The sequence below is a fragment of the Phyllobates terribilis genome, unplaced genomic scaffold (assembly GCF_046119375.1).
Source record: "Phyllobates terribilis strain yellow unplaced genomic scaffold, ASM4611937v1 Scaffold_123__1_contigs__length_5148117, whole genome shotgun sequence".
NCBI classification, from domain to species: domain Eukaryota; kingdom Metazoa; phylum Chordata; class Amphibia; order Anura; family Dendrobatidae; genus Phyllobates; species Phyllobates terribilis.
The window spans coordinates 1,163,274-1,175,732 of record NW_027362883.1 but is presented as its reverse complement, the minus strand read 5'-3'; the positions used below and the strand labels follow the sequence as shown (position 1 = coordinate 1,175,732).

At 45.0% G+C, this 12,459-nt stretch overlaps 9 non-coding genes across 9 annotated transcripts; all 9 read right to left on the bottom strand.

The window, feature by feature from the left end:
• Nucleotides 1-871: 871 nt before the first annotated feature.
• On the bottom strand, nucleotides 872-1,062 carry LOC141201697 (U2 spliceosomal RNA). Its single transcript, XR_012272994.1, has one exon. It is a non-coding gene; the product is annotated as a U2 spliceosomal RNA (small nuclear RNA).
• Nucleotides 1,063-2,177: 1,115 nt separating this feature from the next.
• LOC141202387 (U2 spliceosomal RNA) lies at nucleotides 2,178-2,368 on the bottom strand. The gene has a single exon (XR_012273662.1). It is a non-coding gene; the product is annotated as a U2 spliceosomal RNA (small nuclear RNA).
• Nucleotides 2,369-3,486: 1,118 nt separating this feature from the next.
• On the bottom strand, nucleotides 3,487-3,677 carry LOC141202395 (U2 spliceosomal RNA). The gene has a single exon (XR_012273670.1). It is a non-coding gene; the product is annotated as a U2 spliceosomal RNA (small nuclear RNA).
• Nucleotides 3,678-4,795: 1,118 nt separating this feature from the next.
• Nucleotides 4,796-4,986, bottom strand: LOC141201696 (U2 spliceosomal RNA). Its single transcript, XR_012272993.1, has one exon. It is a non-coding gene; the product is annotated as a U2 spliceosomal RNA (small nuclear RNA).
• A 1,115-nt stretch (nucleotides 4,987-6,101) lies between these two features.
• LOC141201695 (U2 spliceosomal RNA) lies at nucleotides 6,102-6,292 on the bottom strand. The gene has a single exon (XR_012272992.1). It is a non-coding gene; the product is annotated as a U2 spliceosomal RNA (small nuclear RNA).
• Nucleotides 6,293-7,411: 1,119 nt separating this feature from the next.
• On the bottom strand, nucleotides 7,412-7,602 carry LOC141202196 (U2 spliceosomal RNA). Its single transcript, XR_012273478.1, has one exon. It is a non-coding gene; the product is annotated as a U2 spliceosomal RNA (small nuclear RNA).
• A 1,115-nt stretch (nucleotides 7,603-8,717) lies between these two features.
• LOC141201694 (U2 spliceosomal RNA) lies at nucleotides 8,718-8,908 on the bottom strand. Its single transcript, XR_012272991.1, has one exon. It is a non-coding gene; the product is annotated as a U2 spliceosomal RNA (small nuclear RNA).
• A 1,118-nt stretch (nucleotides 8,909-10,026) lies between these two features.
• LOC141201692 (U2 spliceosomal RNA) lies at nucleotides 10,027-10,217 on the bottom strand. The gene has a single exon (XR_012272989.1). It is a non-coding gene; the product is annotated as a U2 spliceosomal RNA (small nuclear RNA).
• Nucleotides 10,218-11,335: 1,118 nt separating this feature from the next.
• On the bottom strand, nucleotides 11,336-11,526 carry LOC141202394 (U2 spliceosomal RNA). Its single transcript, XR_012273669.1, has one exon. It is a non-coding gene; the product is annotated as a U2 spliceosomal RNA (small nuclear RNA).
• Nucleotides 11,527-12,459: the final 933 nt, after the last annotated feature.

The window sequence follows — 12,459 nt, the reverse complement described above, 5'->3', positions numbered from 1 at the left end:
AGAACCAATTAAGGCGGGGGGTGGGGTGGAACGAGCAGCTGTCTACCCTTAGCAGGAGGGCTCCTGATTACATACCTCTCCTGCTGCTGCTGCTGCTGGCTGTCCAGCAGCAGACTGAAGGTGGCTGCTGCTGTGCACAGGTATATAAAGGCTCAGAGCCTATTATGACACGCGCAGCCAGCGTTCCATTGCCACATTCCATCTACTGCAGGCAGGATACCTGGCTGGCTGAATGTCGCTGAGAAGCTCACAGAGACCGCCATAAGCAACAGTTTAACAGAATGCCACAGACTAATCAACCAAACTTTTTGGGTTGGGTTCTCTTTTATAGTCTGCAGGCATTAAATGAAAGAAGTCAGTGTTCCAGCAGAAGGAGACAACGTTTCAGAAAAGGCATTGTAGCAAACCAAAAAAGAAATTTTAAGCGCAGCAGAGTAACCAGCGCACATACCTGTTAGCTCAGGTGAGTTTAAAAGGCTGCTGTTGATAACAAGGGCATTTGCTAAATAGATGGTGTGTGTGCAACAATATACTGAAAGGTCAATTATATTGTGCAGCTTATCTCACCACCTGTAGTTATTTAGGTGAAAGCTCCAAAATGCTTGCCTAATATGTCTGTTTATCCAAAAGGAAGTAAAAAGGGAGAGCTAGAAAGATAGCATTGCATCACATTACATGGCAATGCAATGCACAGTTGCTGAAGTTGAACCAAAATGAGCTTGTAATCTGGCTTCTGCAACTTTGAACATGAAAAATCCAATGAGGAGAAGAAAAGCAAAGCCAAAGAGTCCATCCCAAAATCCGACAAACAAGCAAAATGAACAAAAAACATTGAATTCAATTCTTTCTGATTTTAGAAACTGCATTAAAGAAGGGGTGCACCGGTCCTGGAGATACTGCAATACCAGGTCAATGCGTGGAGTGGACAGAGCAAGCTCTTTTTCCATCTCCCTGTTCTAAAAATCCATTTAATATATGGTCCCCAGATAGGGGACGTATCAGATATTAAACTGATAAGAACAGATACTACACTTGATCTTAGCCAAAAGGCCGAGAAGCGATAACCAGAATTGGTTTCAAACTACGGAGCCACCCAAGGATCCTGAAAAGTCCATTTGTGGAGATGAGCTCCTGGACTCCCGTTAAGAAGACATGTTGTCAACCTCTAGATCCCTTACATGCCTGCACTTTTCGGCTTGCTGCTGCTGCAATCCACGCGTTTTAGATCTGCATAACTCCACCTCTTTAAACACAGCACCTTCACCCCCTGCTGTTCCCACCCGCCTCAACACCGTTGGAAGGGAGGAGAACCAATTAAGGCGGGGGGTGGGGTGGAACGAGAAGCTGTCTACCCTTAGCAGGAGGGCTCCTGATTACATACCTCTCCTGCTGCTGCTGCTGCTGGCTGTCCAGCAGCAGACTGAAGGTGGCTGCTGCTGTGCACAGGTATATAAAGGCTCAGAGCCTATTATGACACGCGCAGCCAGCGTTCCATTGCCACATTCCATCTACTGCAGGCAGGATACCTGGCTGGCTGAATGTCGCTGAGAAGCTCACAGAGACCGCCATAAGCAACAGTTTAACAGAATGCCACAGACTAATCAACCAAACTTTTTGGGTTGGGTTCTCTTTTATAGTCTGCAGGCATTAAATGAAAGAAGTCAGTGTTCCAGCAGAAGGAGACAACGTTTCAGAAAAGGCATTGTAGCAAACCAAAAAAGAAATTTTAAGCGCAGCAGAGTAACCAGCGCACATACCTGTTAGCTCAGGTGAGTTTAAAAGGCTGCTGTTGATAACAAGGGCATTTGCTAAATAGATGGTGTGTGTGCAACAATATACTGAAAGGTCAATTATATTGTGCAGCTTATCTCACCACCTGTAGTTATTTAGGTGAAAGCTCCAAAATGCTTGCCTAATATGTCTGTTTATACAAAAGGAAGTAAAAAGGGAGAGCTAGAAAGATAGCATTGCATCACATTACATGGCAATGCAATGCACAGTTGCTGAAGTTGAACCAAAATGAGCTTGTAATCTGGCTTCTGCAACTTTGAACATGAAAAATCCAATGAGGAGAAGAAAAGCAAAGCCAAAGAGTCCATCCCAAAATCCGACAAACAAGCAAAATGAACAAAAAACATTGAATTCAATTCTTTCTGATTTTAGAAACTGCATTAAAGAAGGGGTGCACCGGTCCTGGAGATACTGCAATACCAGGTCAATGCGTGGAGTGGACAGAGCAAGCTCTTTTTCCATCTCCCTGTTCTAAAAATCCATTTAATATATGGTCACCAGATAGGGGACGTATCAGATATTAAACTGATAAGAACAGATACTACACTTGATCTTAGCCAAAAGGCCGAGAAGCGATAACCAGAATTGGTTTCAAACTACGGAGCCACCCAAGGATCCTGAAAAGTCCATTTGTGGAGATGAGCTCCTGGACTCCCGTTAAGAAGACATGTTGTCAACCTCTAGATCCCTTACATGCCTGCACTTTTCGGCTTGCTGCTGCTGCAATCCACGCGTTTTAGATCTGCATAACTCCACCTCTTTAAACACAGCACCTTCACCCCCTGCTGTTCCCACCCGCCTCAACACCGTTGGAAGGGAGGAGAACCAATTAAGGCGGGGGGTGGGGTGGAACGAGCAGCTGTCTACCCTTAGCAGGAGGGCTCCTGATTACATACCTCTCCTGCTGCTGCTGCTGCTGCTGGCTGTCCAGCAGCAGACTGAAGGTGGCTGCTGCTGTGCACAGGTATATAAAGGCTCAGAGCCTATTATGACACGCGCAGCCAGCGTTCCATTGCCACATTCCATCTACTGCAGGCAGGATACCTGGCTGGCTGAATGTCGCTGAGAAGCTCACAGAGACCGCCATAAGCAACAGTTTAACAGAATGCCACAGACTAATCAACCAAACTTTTTGGGTTGGGTTCTCTTTTATAGTCTGCAGGCATTAAATGAAAGAAGTCAGTGTTCCAGCAGAAGGAGACAACGTTTCAGAAAAGGCATTGTAGCAAACCAAAAAAGAAATTTTAAGCGCAGCAGAGTAACCAGCGCACATACCTGTTAGCTCAGGTGAGTTTAAAAGGCTGCTGTTGATAACAAGGGCATTTGCTAAATAGATGGTGTGTGTGCAACAATATACTGAAAGGTCAATTATATTGTGCAGCTTATCTCACCACCTGTAGTTATTTAGGTGAAAGCTCCAAAATGCTTGCCTAATATGTCTGTTTATCCAAAAGGAAGTAAAAAGGGAGAGCTAGAAAGATAGCATTGCATCACATTACATGGCAATGCAATGCACAGTTGCTGAAGTTGAACCAAAATGAGCTTGTAATCTGGCTTCTGCAACTTTGAACATGAAAAATCCAATGAGGAGAAGAAAAGCAAAGCCAAAGAGTCCATCCCAAAATCCGACAAACAAGCAAAATGAACAAAAAACATTGAATTCAATTCTTTCTGATTTTAGAAACTGCATTAAAGAAGGGGTGCACCGGTCCTGGAGATACTGCAATACCAGGTCAATGCGTGGAGTGGACAGAGCAAGCTCTTTTTCCATCTGCCTGTTCTAAAAATCCATTTAATATATGGTCCCCAGATAGGGGACGTATCAGATATTAAACTGATAAGAACAGATACTACACTTGATCTTAGCCAAAAGGCCGAGAAGCGATAACCAGAATTGGTTTCAAACTACGGAGCCACCCAAGGATCCTGAAAAGTCCTTTTGTGGAGATGAGCTCCTGGACTCCCGTTAAGAAGACATGTTGTCAACCTCTAGATCCCTTACATGCCTGCACTTTTCGGCTTGCTGCTGCTGCAATCCACGCGTTTTAGATCTGCATAACTCCACCTCTTTAAACACAGCACCTTCACCCCCTGCTGTTCCCACCCGCCTCAACACCATTGGAAGGGAGGAGAACCAATTAAGGCGGGGGGTGGGGTGGAACGAGCAGCTGTCTACCCTTAGCAGGAGGGCTCCTGATTACATACCTCTCCTGCTGCTGCTGCTGCTGCTGGCTGTCCAGCAGCAGACTGAAGGTGGCTGCTGCTGTGCACAGGTATATAAAGGCTCAGAGCCTATTATGACACGCGCAGCCAGCGTTCCATTGCCACATTCCATCTACTGCAGGCAGGATACCTGGCTGGCTGAATGTCGCTGAGAAGCTCACAGAGACCGCCATAAGCAACAGTTTAACAGAATGCCACAGACTAATCAACCAAACTTTTTGGGTTGGGTTCTCTTTTATAGTCTGCAGGCATTAAATGAAAGAAGTCAGTGTTCCAGCAGAAGGAGACAACGTTTCAGAAAAGGCATTGTAGCAAACCAAAAAAGAAATTTTAAGCGCAGCAGAGTAACCAGCGCACATACCTGTTAGCTCAGGTGAGTTTAAAAGGCTGCTGTTGATAACAAGGGCATTTGCTAAATAGATGGTGTGTGTGCAACAATATACTGAAAGGTCAATTATATTGTGCAGCTTATCTCACCACCTGTAGTTATTTAGGTGAAAGCTCCAAAATGCTTGCCTAATATGTCTGTTTATCCAAAAGGAAGTAAAAAGGGATAGCTAGAAAGATAGCATTGCATCACATTACATGGCAATGCAATGCACAGTTGCTGAAGTTGAACCAAAATGAGCTTGTAATCTGGCTTCTGCAACTTTGAACATGAAAAATCCAATGAGGAGAAGAAAAGCAAAGCCAAAGAGTCCAACCCAAAATCCGACAAACAAGCAAAATGAACAAAAAACATTGAATTCAATTCTTTCTGATTTTAGAAACTGCATTAAAGAAGGGGTGCACCGGTCCTGGAGATACTGCAATACCAGGTCAATGCGTGGAGTGGACAGAGCAAGCTCTTTTTCCATCTCCCTGTTCTAAAAATCCATTTAATATATGGTCCCCAGATAGGGGACGTATCAGATATTAAACTGATAAGAACAGATACTACACTTGATCTTAGCCAAAAGGCCGAGAAGCGATAACCAGAATTGGTTTCAAGCTACGGAGCCACCCAAGGATCCTGAAAAGTCCATTTGTGGAGATGAGCTCCTGGACTCCCGTTAAGAAGACATGTTGTCAACCTCTAGATCCCTTACATGCCTGCACTTTTCGGCTTGCTGCTGCTGCAATCCACGCGTTTTAGATCTGCATAACTCCACCTCTTTAAACACAGCACCTTCACCCCCTGCTGTTCCCACCCGCCTCAACACCGTTGGAAGGGAGGAGAACCAATTAAGGCGGGGGGTGGGGTGGAACGAGCAGCTGTCTACCCTTAGCAGGAGGGCTCCTGATTACATACCTCTCCTGCTGCTGCTGCTGCTGGCTGTCCAGCAGCAGACTGAAGGTGGCTGCTGCTGTGCACAGGTATATAAAGGCTCAGAGCCTATTATGACACGCGCAGCCAGCGTTCCATTGCCACATTCCATCTACTGCAGGCAGGATACCTGGCTGGCTGAATGTCGCTGAGAAGCTCACAGAGACCGCCATAAGCAACAGTTTAACAGAATGCCACAGACTAATCAACCAAACTTTTTGGGTTGGGTTCTCTTTTATAGTCTGCAGGCATTAAATGAAAGAAGTCAGTGTTCCAGCAGAAGGAGACAACGTTTCAGAAAAGGCATTGTAGCAAACCAAAAAAGAAATTTTAAGCGCAGCAGAGTAACCAGCGCACATACCTGTTAGCTCAGGTGAGTTTAAAAGGCTGCTGTTGATAACAAGGGCATTTGCTAAATAGATGGTGTGTGTGCAACAATATACTGAAAGGTCAATTATATTGTGCAGCTTATCTCACCACCTGTAGTTATTTAGGTGAAAGCTCCAAAATGCTTGCCTAATATGTCTGTTTATCCAAAAGGAAGTAAAAAGGGAGAGCTAGAAAGATAGCATTGCATCACATTACATGGCAATGCAATGCACAGTTGCTGAAGTTGAACCAAAATGAGCTTGTAATCTGGCTTCTGCAACTTTGAACATGAAAAATCCAATGAGGAGAAGAAAAGCAAAGCCAAAGAGTCCATCCCAAAATCCGACAAACAAGCAAAATGAACAAAAAACATTGAATTCAATTCTTTCTGATTTTAGAAACTGCATTAAAGAAGGGGTGCACCGGTCCTGGAGATACTGCAATACCAGGTCAATGCGTGGAGTGGACAGAGCAAGCTCTTTTTCCATCTCCCTGTTCTAAAAATCCATTTAATATATGGTCCCCAGATAGGGGACGTATCAGATATTAAACTGATAAGAACAGATACTACACTTGATCTTAGCCAAAAGGCCGAGAAGCGATAACCAGAATTGGTTTCAAACTACGGAGCCACCCAAGGATCCTGAAAAGTCCATTTGTGGAGATGAGCTCCTGGACTCCCGTTAAGAAGACATGTTGTCAACCTCTAGATCCCTTACATGCCTGCACTTTTCGGCTTGCTGCTGCTGCAATCCACGCGTTTTAGATCTGCATAACTCCACCTCTTTAAACACAGCACCTTCACCCCCTGCTGTTCCCACCCGCCTCAACACCGTTGGAAGGGAGGAGAACCAATTAAGGCGGGGGGTGGGGTGGAACGAGCAGCTGTCTACCCATAGCAGGAGGGCTCCTGATTACATACCTCTCCTGCTGCTGCTGCTGCTGCTGGCTGTCCAGCAGCAGACTGAAGGTGGCTGCTGCTGTGCACAGGTATATAAAGGCTCAGAGCCTATTATGACACGCGCAGCCAGCGTTCCATTGCCACATTCCATCTACTGCAGGCAGGATACCTGGCTGGCTGAATGTCGCTGAGAAGCTCACAGAGACCGCCATAAGCAACAGTTTAACAGAATGCCACAGACTAATCAACCAAACTTTTTGGGTTGGGTTCTCTTTTATAGTCTGCAGGCATTAAATGAAAGAAGTCAGTGTTCCAGCAGAAGGAGACAACGTTTCAGAAAAGGCATTGTAGCAAACCAAAAAAGAAATTTTAAGCGCAGCAGAGTAACCAGCGCACATACCTGTTAGCTCAGGTGAGTTTAAAAGGCTGCTGTTGATAACAAGGGCATTTGCTAAATAGATGGTGTGTGTGCAACAATACACTGAAAGGTCAATTATATTGTGCAGCTTATCTCACCACCTGTAGTTATTTAGGTGAAAGCTCCAAAATGCTTGCCTAATATGTCTGTTTATCCAAAAGGAAGTAAAAAGGGAGAGCTAGAAAGATAGCATTGCATCACATTACATGGCAATGCAATGCACAGTTGCTGAAGTTGAACCAAAATGAGCTTGTAATCTGGCTTCTGCAACTTTGAACATGAAAAATCCAATGAGGAGAAGAAAAGCAAAGCCAAAGAGTCCATCCCAAAATCCGACAAACAAGCAAAATGAACAAAAAACATTGAATTCAATTCTTTCTGATTTTAGAAACTGCATTAAAGAAGGGGGTGCACCGGTCCTGGAGATACTGCAATACCAGGTCAATGCGTGGAGTGGACAGAGCAAGCTCTTTTTCCATCTCCCTGTTCTAAAAATCCATTTAATATATGGTCCCCAGATAGGGGACGTATCAGATATTAAACTGATAAGAACAGATACTACACTTGATCTTAGCCAAAAGGCCGAGAAGCGATAACCAGAATTGGTTTCAAACTACGGAGCCACCCAAGGATCCTGAAAAGTCCATTTGTGGAGATGAGCTCCTGGACTCCCGTTAAGAAGACATGTTGTCAACCTCTAGATCCCTTACATGCCTGCACTTTTCGGCTTGCTGCTGCTGCAATCCACGCGTTTTAGATCTGCATAACTCCACCTCTTTAAACACAGCACCTTCACCCCCTGCTGTTCCCACCCGCCTCAACACCGTTGGAAGGGAGGAGAACCAATTAAGGCGGGGGGTGGGGTGGAACGAGCAGCTGTCTACCCTTAGCAGGAGGGCTCCTGATTACATACCTCTCCTGCTGCTGCTGCTGCTGGCTGTCCAGCAGCAGACTGAAGGTGGCTGCTGCTGTGCACAGGTATATAAAGGCTCAGAGCCTATTATGACACGCGCAGCCAGCGTTCCATTGCCACATTCCATCTACTGCAGGCAGGATACCTGGCTGGCTGAATGTCGCTGAGAAGCTCACAGAGACCGCCATAAGCAACAGTTTAACAGAATGCCACAGACTAATCAACCAAACTTTTTGGGTTGGGTTCTCTTTTATAGTCTGCAGGCATTAAATGAAAGAAGTCAGTGTTCCAGCAGAAGGAGACAACGTTTCAGAAAAGGCATTGTAGCAAACCAAAAAAGAAATTTTAAGCGCAGCAGAGTAACCAGCGCACATACCTGTTAGCTCAGGTGAGTTTAAAAGGCTGCTGTTGATAACAAGGGCATTTGCTAAATAGATGGTGTGTGTGCAACAATATACTGAAAGGTCAATTATATTGTGCAGCTTATCTCACCACCTGTAGTTATTTAGGTGAAAGCTCCAAAATGCTTGCCTAATATGTCTGTTTATCCAAAAGGAAGTAAAAAGGGAGAGCTAGAAAGATAGCATTGCATCACATTACATGGCAATGCAATGCACAGTTGCTGAAGTTGAACCAAAATGAGCTTGTAATCTGGCTTCTGCAACTTTGAACATGAAAAATCCAATGAGGAGAAGAAAAGCAAAGCCAAAGAGTCCATCCCAAAATCCGACAAACAAGCAAAATGAACAAAAAACATTGAATTCAATTCTTTCTGATTTTAGAAACTGCATTAAAGAAGGGGTGCACCGGTCCTGGAGATACTGCAATACCAGGTCAATGCGTGGAGTGGACAGAGCAAGCTCTTTTTCCATCTCCCTGTTCTAAAAATCCATTTAATATATGGTCCCCAGATAGGGGACGTATCAGATATTAAACTGATAAGAACAGATACTACACTTGATCTTAGCCAAAAGGCCGAGAAGCGATAACCAGAATTGGTTTCAAACTACGGAGCCACCCAAGGATCCTGAAAAGTCCATTTGTGGAGATGAGCTCCTGGACTCCCGTTAAGAAGACATGTTGTCAACCTCTAGATCCCTTACATGCCTGCACTTTTCGGCTTGCTGCTGCTGCAATCCACGCGTTTTAGATCTGCATAACTCCACCTCTTTAAACACAGCACCTTCACCCCCTGCTGTTCCCACCCGCCTCAACACCGTTGGAAGGGAGGAGAACCAATTAAGGCGGGGGGTGGGGTGGAACGAGCAGCTGTCTACCCTTAGCAGGAGGGCTCCTGATTACATACCTCTCCTGCTGCTGCTGCTGCTGCTGGCTGTCCAGCAGCAGACTGAAGGTGGCTGCTGCTGTGCACAGGTATATAAAGGCTCAGAGCCTATTATGACACGCGCAGCCAGCGTTCCATTGCCACATTCCATCTACTGCAGGCAGGATACCTGGCTGGCTGAATGTCGCTGAGAAGCTCACAGAGACCGCCATAAGCAACAGTTTAACAGAATGCCACAGACTAATCAACCAAACTTTTTGGGTTGGGTTCTCTTTTATAGTCTGCAGGCATTAAATGAAAGAAGTCAGTGTTCCAGCAGAAGGAGACAACGTTTCAGAAAAGGCATTGTAGCAAACCAAAAAAGAAATTTTAAGCGCAGCAGAGTAACCAGCGCACATACCTGTTAGCTCAGGTGAGTTTAAAAGGCTGCTGTTGATAACAAGGGCATTTGCTAAATAGATGGTGTGTGTGCAACAATATACTGAAAGGTCAATTATATTGTGCAGCTTATCTCACCACCTGTAGTTATTTAGGTGAAAGCTCCAAAATGCTTGCCTAATATGTCTGTTTATCCAAAAGGAAGTAAAAAGGGAGAGCTAGAAAGATAGCATTGCATCACATTACATGGCAATGCAATGCACAGTTGCTGAAGTTGAACCAAAATGAGCTTGTAATCTGGCTTCTGCAACTTTGAACATGAAAAATCCAATGAGGAGAAGAAAAGCAAAGCCAAAGAGTCCATCCCAAAATCCGACAAACAAGCAAAATGAACAAAAAACATTGAATTCAATTCTTTCTGATTTTAGAAACTGCATTAAAGAAGGGGTGCACCGGTCCTGGAGATACTGCAATACCAGGTCAATGCGTGGAGTGGACAGAGCAAGCTCTTTTTCCATCTCCCTGTTCTAAAAATCCATTTAATATATGGTCCCCAGATAGGGGACGTATCAGATATTAAACTGATAAGAACAGATACTACACTTGATCTTAGCCAAAAGGCCGAGAAGCGATAACCAGAATTGGTTTCAAACTACGGAGCCACCCAAGGATCCTGAAAAGTCCATTTGTGGAGATGAGCTCCTGGACTCCCGTTAAGAAGACATGTTGTCAACCTCTAGATCCCTTACATGCCTGCACTTTTCGGCTTGCTGCTGCTGCAATCCACGCGTTTTAGATCTGCATAACTCCACCTCTTTAAACACAGCACCTTCACCCCCTGCTGTTCCCACCCGCCTCAACACCGTTGGAAGGGAGGAGAACCAATTAAGGCGGGGGGTGGGGTGGAACGAGCAGCTGTCTACCCTTAGCAGGAGGGCTCCTGATTACATACCTCTCCTGCTGCTGCTGCTGCTGCTGGCTGTCCAGCAGCAGACTGAAGGTGGCTGCTGCTGTGCACAGGTATATAAAGGCTCAGAGCCTATTATGACACGCGCAGCCAGCGTTCCATTGCCACATTCCATCTACTGCAGGCAGGATACCTGGCTGGCTGAATGTCGCTGAGAAGCTCACAGAGACCGCCATAAGCAACAGTTTAACAGAATGCCACAGACTAATCAACCAAACTTTTTGGGTTGGGTTCTCTTTTATAGTCTGCAGGCATTAAATGAAAGAAGTCAGTGTTCCAGCAGAAGGAGACAACGTTTCAGAAAAGGCATTGTAGCAAACCAAAAAAGAAATTTTAAGCGCAGCAGAGTAACCAGCGCACATACCTGTTAGCTCAGGTGAGTTTAAAAGGCTGCTGTTGATAACAAGGGCATTTGCTAAATAGATGGTGTGTGTGCAACAATATACTGAAAGGTCAATTATATTGTGCAGCTTATCTCACCACCTGTAGTTATTTAGGTGAAAGCTCCAAAATGCTTGCCTAATATGTCTGTTTATCCAAAAGGAAGTAAAAAGGGAGAGCTAGAAAGATAGCATTGCATCACATTACATGGCAATGCAATGCACAGTTGCTGAAGTTGAACCAAAATGAGCTTGTAATCTGGCTTCTGCAACTTTGAACATGAAAAATCCAATGAGGAGAAGAAAAGCAAAGCCAAAGAGTCCATCCCAAAATCCGACAAACAAGCAAAATGAACAAAAAACATTGAATTCAATTCTTTCTGATTTTAGAAACTGCATTAAAGAAGGGGTGCACCGGTCCTGGAGATACTGCAATACCAGGTCAATGCGTGGAGTGGACAGAGCAAGCTCTTTTTCCATCTGCCTGTTCTAAAAATCCATTTAATATATGGTCCCCAGATAGGGGACGTATCAGATATTAAACTGATAAGAACAGATACTACACTTGATCTTAGCCAAAAGGCCGAGAAGCGATAACCAGAATTGGTTTCAAACTACGGAGCCACCCAAGGATCCTGAAAAGTCCTTTTGTGGAGATGAGCTCCTGGACTCCCGTTAAGAAGACATGTTGTCAACCTCTAGATCCCTTACATGCCTGCACTTTTCGGCTTGCTGCTGCTGCAATCCACGCGTTTTAGATCTGCATAACTCCACCTCTTTAAACACAGCACCTTCACCCCCTGCTGTTCCCACCCGCCTCAACACCATTGGAAGGGAGGAGAACCAATTAAGGCGGGGGGTGGGGTGGAACGAGCAGCTGTCTACCCTTAGCAGGAGGGCTCCTGATTACATACCTCTCCTGCTGCTGCTGCTGCTGCTGGCTGTCCAGCAGCAGACTGAAGGTGGCTGCTGCTGTGCACAGGTATATAAAGGCTCAGAGCCTATTATGACACGCGCAGCCAGCGTTCCATTGCCACATTCCATCTACTGCAGGCAGGATACCTGGCTGGCTGAATGTCGCTGAGAAGCTCACAGAGACCGCCATAAGCAACAGTTTAACAGAATGCCACAGACTAATCAACCAAACTTTTTGGGTTGGGTTCTCTTTTATAGTCTGCAGGCATTAAATGAAAGAAGTCAGTGTTCCAGCAGAAGGAGACAACGTTTCAGAAAAGGCATTGTAGCAAACCAAAAAAGAAATTTTAAGCGCAGCAGAGTAACCAGCGCACATACCTGTTAGCTCAGGTGAGTTTAAAAGGCTGCTGTTGATAACAAGGGCATTTGCTAAATAGATGGTGTGTGTGCAACAATATACTGAAAGGTCAATTATATTGTGCAGCTTATCTCACCACCTGTAGTTATTTAGGTGAAAGCTCCAAAATGCTTGCCTAATATGTCTGTTTATCCAAAAGGAAGTAAAAAGGGATAGCTAGAAAGATAGCATTGCATCACATTACATGGCAATGCA